The sequence below is a fragment of the Sinocyclocheilus rhinocerous genome, unplaced genomic scaffold (assembly GCF_001515625.1).
Source record: "Sinocyclocheilus rhinocerous isolate Xijiao unplaced genomic scaffold, SAMN03320098_v1.1 scaffold3377, whole genome shotgun sequence".
NCBI classification, from domain to species: domain Eukaryota; kingdom Metazoa; phylum Chordata; class Actinopteri; order Cypriniformes; family Cyprinidae; genus Sinocyclocheilus; species Sinocyclocheilus rhinocerous.
The window spans coordinates 488302-496688 of NW_015654499.1; the positions used below are offsets into that span (position 1 = coordinate 488302).

Below are 8387 nucleotides of genomic sequence, written 5' to 3' on the forward strand. Positions count from 1 at the left end.
AACAGGACTGTCCGAACACATGGCAGCCGAGGGACTTTTTTATTATTATTTCGTCCATATTACAATAAGAACTGGATTATAATATCCTGTTGTATTTTTTTTTTTTTTAGCAATTCAGACGAATATTGCTTTCTTCTGCCACCAGGCCCCGAATTTCGATTGGCTGAGATGAGTCATGTGACCAGGAATTGGCCCTCCCCCATTTCTTATCACATATACAAAACTATGCACATTCTGAAAGATTATGTTGCCATCCTGCAGACAGTAGATCTTGATCTATAATAACGATTTCATCGCAATTGATGTCAGCTGAGACTCGATATTTATTCATAACCTTGTTTCATGGCTTGGGGAGCCATTTTGGATATGAGTATATATTGTGAAAGCTGTGGAACGCTACAAAATATGGGGCTTGCTGAAATAACGCTTGTACACCACAAGACATGCCTAACCATTGCAGTCACTGCTACATGACAAACCCAAACCACAGGGCTGTTCGACACTGGGATTTTATTGTCATCTGGACAATTTCTCATATGAAGTTCGATGACTTCGCCTTTTGTATGGGACTTATTTCTGTTTTGATTCTTGCAGAGGCTCAAGGTGGACTGGATAACGGCAGCGGTTCACGGAGGCTGAGGACCGCATACACCAACACGCAGCTACTTGAATTGGAGAAGGAGTTTCACTTTAACAAATACCTCTGTCGGCCCCGGCGCGTTGAAATAGCAGCACTTTTGGATCTAACCGAGCGCCAAGTCAAAGTGTGGTTTCAAAATCGACGCATGAAGCACAAAAGACAAACTACGCACCACCGGGACGGGCAAGAAGGCGAGCCCAGCGGCTTCGAGCACCTGGAAGGAACCGACGCTGCTTCGCCGTATTCGAGCCAATCACTGGAAGTATCTGGTTCTGGCTCTGGTTCGGCAGCAACCTCCGAGAGTGAGACGTGCCCGACAACTGCCTCCTACACGAACAGTGCGGACAAAAGCCAGCCCACGCCTGAAGAGGGCCAGGCGAACCAGCCGGAGCCTGCATCTGTTCCTGACACAGCGGTTCACTCCCCCCCGTATCCAACGCCTACTGCAGATAACCCCACCACAATGGCTGAGGGCCGAGCAGCTGGGCCGGAGCATTCGTACACAGAGCCGCAGGATACCACCTCTCTACCCGATTTGAATTTCTTTTCGACGGACTCCTGCCTGCATATTTCGGACGCTTTATCGCCGAGTTTGCAGAGCTCACTGGACAGTCCAGTTGACTTCTCTGAGGAAGATTTTGACTTGTTTACGAGCACCCTTTGTACTATAGATTTGCAGCATTTACAGTTCTGAACAATTATGACATAAAAATGCATACAAGAACAATCGAACTCCATCTTATTGCAATGTCATGAATGCTTCTCGACCGCAACATTCCTATAATGAGACATTAAAAAAAGTGAAAAGAGATCTACCTAAACAGGTTTTTAAACAAAAGCAAAAAGGCGTGAAACAATGCCTAAAAGGAAATAAATAGTTTATTATTTTGAAAATACGATGATGTAATCTTTTTGAATACACATCGGGATGGCCCCTGTCGAGGTTTCAGGTATTTTATTGCCTTTTGATTCTCGGATTTTAGTTTATGTCGACTAACAGATGAATGGTTGCGGACTTTTTCAGTGAAACTCAATCATTGGAATCTCAGGAATTGTGCCAGACACAAGGGTAGTTGAACTGCTTTTAGCAATTCTCCCAAGGCGGGCGTTGTCCCTATTGAATAATTTTAGAACTAGTTTATTTATTGAGATTCTTTAATAGTAAATTTCAAATTTATTTATTGTACGTTATTTTCATAGTTGAAATAAAAAATAAACCAACAACATGGTGGAGCGAGTGTGATTTGATTCTGTAAGCTTTAAAGAATTATTTCATAAGGAATGTTTAATATTTTAATATAGGCTAAATCAAGACATTCATGTTAAGAATTTGTTCTTTCTCCTTGGTATTGATGTATTGTGAAGAAACTAGCCTACACAATTGAGTCCGCAGGTTGAGTTAATGTTTGAGGAACGTTATTACGAGTATATGCAAAGATTATTTTTATAATAGATACTAATTATTATTATTATTATTATTATTGTTACTATTATTATTGTTGTTATCATTATATTAATACTCGTACGAGAAAGAGGTGAGAGCTGCATAAGCTCAGGGGGAAAAAGAATAAGCCAGTAAACGTAGTAAAATTCAAAATATATTTTTAAAACACAAGCAACAAATCCGACGAACCTTTCTAAACAACGCAGCACGAACAGTGATTATCATTAACTTTTGTAATGAAAAATGAAAACAATATATTCTTTACAAAATCGGCTGTGTTTGATAACATTAGACGTAAAAGGCAGCAGCACGGATATTATTAATTTTAGATGGACGTTTAAACGAGCAAAAAATAAAAATAAAAAATAAATTCACGGGATAATGACTGGGCTGTGGGCTCCCATGGCTGCACTCGCCCTGATGCAAAATGGCGCTCGAAACACAACGAAGGATATGAACAATAAAGCGGCAGCCATTATGGATAGTTTAGGCTGCAGCTGCGAGCGGGATGCTCCGAGCTGGCTCGTTGTCAGTTGAAAACGTCAATTTAGACAAACACAGGCCAGATTTGTATCAGTTAAAACAACGATTCTTTAATTATTATTTTTTAATATCTTGTAATAGCCTAAATATTGGACACCTTATGTAACAACTGGATCTTAGCCCTTATGGAGGAGAATCATCTTACAATAACACAGTGGCTACTACTACTAGGCCTACAACAAATAATAATAATAATAATAATAATAATAATTATTATTATTATTCACATCCCTACTTTAAATTAATATCAGACTGTGAGAGTAATACCATAAAACACAGCATATGGTACAAAAAGGCCTTGATAAACCTTATTGCCTATTTTATTATTCCTATTTGTCTTTGACCCAGATAGAATGTACATAATGTTTCCATCACCCAGGTCAGACTTCTGTTATCTCTCTGTTATGATTTTGAAGCAGCAAGTAAAACAACATTTAAATGTAATTTAAATATTTGAATAGGTCTTTTTTGCTTGGTTTACATGAGCAGTACCAGTAAATGAGCCCTGTGTGCGTTGAACAGGTGCTCTGCTCATATTACTGGAAAGGTGGATCTGGTCACAGCACTATGGCAGCTAGGAGTTTAATGCTATATGTGTACAATAGCCACACACTGAATTAATACACTCACCTGCATTCATCAGAATTAAGGACAATTGAATTATATCCAATCTCAAGCAAAAGCTTAAGTTTGCTGTTGTGTCAAGAGTAGAAGTGTGACATACAGATGGATAAATAAAACGACAGATGTCTCTTGTGCTGATGAGTAAAAAAGGAATGTGATTTTGGATGGCTGGCTGGCATCTATCCCTAAATTCCAGTGTCCATTTCAAGTCATCAAGTTTGATTTCCAGTATTTAGTTTTTCTTGTTTAGGTCCTGGTTTGGGATTTCTTAATTTCCTGATGCAAGCAGTCTCTCATTTCAGACATCTGCCCTATTTATGTTTAATTCACCTGAGACAGGTGAGAGAGATTTACATATCAACATATTTCCAGACAAGATAAACAACTTCTTCCCTGCCCCAAGGCCACACAAGTTTGGTAAATATTAAAACTCTAGTGGTGATTTTTTCCGCCCATTAGCCTGATAATTTGAGGTGTGGCTGGGTCAAGTTTTATCTGAGTCTTTATGGTTTGCTTGGTGGCCTGCCAGCTCATATTTATCGGTACAGCTCTTTCTGTTTATATATTTTGCAGAGCACAGTACTTTGGGACAGCAAAATCTAAAATAAGGAGAGGTGTGGTGGCATAGGGATTTTCTCACATGAGAAAATGGGCCAATGTTTACAGTCGTGCATCCTGGGTAATGCTATGCCTGAAGCAGTGGTGGGACTAGCCAAGATTAAAGTAGAAATGTCTCCTGCCCTATTTCAGTCAAACCACCATGAAGGCTCAGTTTAATCACTGAAGTGGCTAGGAAACCAAAGTACTTTGTCATTGAACAACAACAATAACAATGGTAACAGCAAAACATTATCTTTGCTTATTTTAGAATGGCCTTATAAGACTTTACGGTTAGCAATGTAAACATCGTATTGGATTATGAGCTCTGTAAACAGCTCCCTTTGTAATAACTCTTGTATTCATTTGTTTAGCAAAGACTCTTTGTTCATAAAAGCCTGTGACTACACAGCTACTGGTCATATGCTTATCAAATGAAGCAGTATAGCATATGTGGATCAAAACGGTAACTGCCAATTTAAAAAGAACCACAAAGATGTTAATGCAACAATACCACTAAGATGCACCACTTTGTGCTCTGAAAACAGAGTGATTACAATGCCAACTGAAACCTCTCCTGTGACATTTCATAACGTGAAACATTTCATAGCTTGTGCAGTTTAATTTGCAGAACTTGTTCGGCATGCAGCCTTAGCACATTTTACTGAATAACAAGACACATCAGTTTCATATAAAGTCTCTATTTTTCAAACATTAAGTCATGTATTGCGTAATAGATCGTTTTATTTACACTCTAAAAAATAATGGGTTGTTTCAACCCAACTTTTGGGTTAAACATTTAATGTAAAAATTTAACCCAATGGTTGGGTTAGTCCATATTTGATCCAAAGTTGGGTTGAAACAACCCAGCATTTTGAAATAGATAATAAAATAATAACAAGATATTTTCACATATATGGACATTTCAAATGCATATAGATCTTATAATCATTTTATAACGTTTGATAATGACATCATAAAGAGGTATTATAAAGTTTTGACCTCTCTATTAAATCTTTTCCATGTAAAGAATGCTGACAAATAGTAAAAGGAAACTGCATGTACAAACTAGAAATCATGAAAACAAAGCCTTTGTGGCAAGTTTGTGAATGTACACACAAACCTAATTATAGCATAAGCCATTTAGCTATCTGCTAATTACTGCAACTCTCTAAAGGAAACAAAATAGGTGGGAAGCTGACAATAACAGGCATTTAAAGTGATGGCTAAAGAGCAAGTCAGGAATACAATAATATCAAGCTCAATGGTTTACATGATCATCGCTCACTATATATATTCACAGAAATAAAGAACACACTGTTTCAACAGCGCTGAACCTTGAAGGGATAGTTCACTCATAAATGAAAATTGTTATCATTTACTCACACTCAAGTTGTTCCAAACCTGTATGAATTTCTTTCTTCTGATGAACACAAAAGATGATATTTTGACGAAAGCATGTAATCAAAAAGGTGATGTCCCCATTGACTTCCATAGTATTTTTTTTTCATACTATGGAAGTCATTGGGGACCAACAACTGTTTGGTTACCCACATTCTTTAAAATATCTTCTTTTGTGCTCAGCAGGAAAGAAACTAATACAGGGTTTGGAACAATTTTAGCAATGATCACAGAACATTCATTGTTTGGTGAGCCATCCCTTTAAGTGAAACTGCTGATTAAACCAATAGACAATTTGTCACCATTTTATGTTTGGGTAAATTAGTGGCTAATTCACATGAATTTGTATTTCATTCACATATTTTTGTACGATCTGCTTACCCTCTGCCACTGATGCTTAGGTTTAAGTGTGGGATTAGAGGTGGATCTTCATGCTTACTCTCTCTAAAAATCTTATGTTTTCATATTAACCCAATTGTAAGAATTCATACGAAATCACTACCTAGTAAATAGTTTTCTCACGAGATCGGAGGCAAAAAATTATAACTTCAGGCCGAGCTAGAATAGCCTGTGATAGACATCACTTGCAGCATTCATTCTTTTCACCGTTTAAACAATGAAAATAAAGTAATCCTTCGGTATGTTAACATTAGCAGTATGCCAAGAAAGCTCACTGAAAGCATGGTAAACGTTTCAAAATGTTTTCTAAAGACAGCGACAGCTGGTGATGCACAAAGAATGGGACAGCCTGTATATTGGCTCAAGACCTTGCATGTCTTTCTGCACCAACTTAAAAAAAAAAAAACACCCTGTTAAATATAAAACTGCTTTTGACTCTGATATGCTTGCAAGGTTTCAATCTGGGAGAACTTTGTTAGTTTGTGTTGATTCAAGTCATTGATGTTAGTTCACCTGAATTGTCAATGACCAGAACTCTTAATTTGATTAAAAAGACTAAAATGATAAGTTACCTTGGAACCTAAAAGTTAAAAAAAAAACTAAAATAAAAACTGGAGAAGGAATAAAGTCCTTGTGTGTAAAAATGACAAACGAATTTGGAGAGCAGCATGACATGACTCTGCTGGAGTTTATGGCATGCTGATTCCCTCCTTCAACAGCAGAATCAGAAACAGGTGAAAGTATATGAGCTTTTGTATGCTTGAAGCAGACCCTTCACAGCTGTCCATATCTTCTCAGAGGGTGAGGGGGCATTCACTAACACTTGTACAGTATCTAACAGCAACACATTTTACCCTTAACCCTGCCAACAAGAGAATGTGCTGACAATACCTTGGAGCAATCATGCTTTGTTCTGCTGCTATAGCAGACAAGATGACAACTTTAAGTCACCCAAAAACGTAATGTATCCAGTGACATTCCATTGCAGGCCCGCAGGCCAAAGCAGGTGTGTACTACATGCTATCAGTCTTTGCACTGATTTACAGTAATAACTACTTGTCCATTGATTTTTTTTACATTGTAATTAGGATTTTAGGTTTAACTGTATATGAATGTATTAATTAAAGGGTAAATATTTGGTTCTGCAGCTGGTCACCGCTGTTAATGGCCCTGCAGTATGACAAATGATTATGAAAATATAAATAATATCCATGTAAAATCCATGTGGTCTGTCTATTAATATAGCTCACAAAATCTGCATTTTATATGTATACATAAGGGGAAATATGATTTTTTTTTTTTTCAGGAACAGCATTTTTTTAAACAGAAATATTTTGCATCATTATAAATGTCTTTACTGTCACTTTTGATCAGCTGAATGCATCCTTGCTAAATTAAAGTATTAATTTATTTTAAATAGTAGTGTATCATGGTTTCCACAAAAATATTAAGCAGCTTAACTGTTTTCAATATTGATAATGATAAGAAATGTTTCTTAAGCATCAAATCATCATATTATAATGATTTCTGAAGGATCATGTGACACTGAAGACTGGAGTAATGATGCTGAAAATTTAGCGTTGCCATCACAGAATATATTCTTAAAATATATTCAAATAGAAAAGAGTCATTTTAAATGATAATAATACTTCACAATATTACCGTTTTACAATATTTTTGGTCAAATAAATGTAGACCTGGTAAGCTAGATCCCCTACGAAGACCTCATCAACTAGACGGCCTTCGGGACAAGACCACAGGAACCAGACAAGTCCTCTGCACAATCTGACCTGTGTTGCAGCCTGGAATTAAACCACACCATGCTAGTTGCCAGAGGATAACTGGCCCCCCGACTGAGCCTGGTGTCTCCCAAGGTTTTTTTTCTCCATTTCTGTCACCGATTGAGATTTGGTTCTTTGTCACTGTTGCCTTTGGCTTGCTTAGTTGCGGACGCTTAATTTCTGGCAATATTGTCGGCTTGACTGAACAGAATCTATTGGAAGAGAGCTGAACTGGATGATGACATCACTAAATCATCATTGAACTGACTTTAACTGAAAAATTGACTTGTTATTGTTCTCTTGCATTATTGACAAACTATTTTCCTGTTTGTAAAGCTGCTTTGAAACAATCTGTATTGTATAAAGTGCTATATAAATAAAGGTGACTTGACTACATATATAGTAAATCTCTGCAAAGACTTTTTTTTTTTTTAATTGAGCTTCGGCTTTCTTCGGTTTTTCTATGAGATCGAAAAGTGCACCGCATTAATGCAATTTTCAGTCTCTTCTAAAAAGTAGGAGATGGAATATCCTCTCAGAGAGCGCCTATCATATTTCATGGCTTTCTGTGCAGACAGCCAACCAATACAGTAAAGAGGTAATGAACAACATATAGAATGTCATGTGACCTCCTGAAAGCTTGGAATAGAAGCAGAGTGCTTTAGCCCACAGTGTATACAGTATGATACACTTATCATATTTAGCTGCCTACAACATGTAAAATTCATAATTTGTTTCGCCTCGAGCCACAGCAAATGTCCCAATCACACAAAGTAAATAGTAGACTTGAAGGCGTTTTATTGACATTATACAAATAGGATGGTTTGTAATCTGTAGTGATGCAATGATAAGCCTATATCAATCATGCAGAAAGAGAGATAAGGGCTCTGGAATTTTTTATTTTTTATTTTTTTTAATAAAATTCAATTAATCAGGGCAACAGCTGCTGAGTAAGCAG

The 8387-nt window shown here is 37.0% G+C and overlaps 1 pseudogene; it reads left to right on the plus strand.

The window, feature by feature from the left end:
* Nucleotides 1–443: 443 nt before the first annotated feature.
* Nucleotides 444–1731, plus strand: LOC107717196 (homeobox protein Hox-B2a pseudogene; annotated as a pseudogene).
* The last annotated feature ends 6656 nt before the right edge of the window (nt 1732–8387 follow it).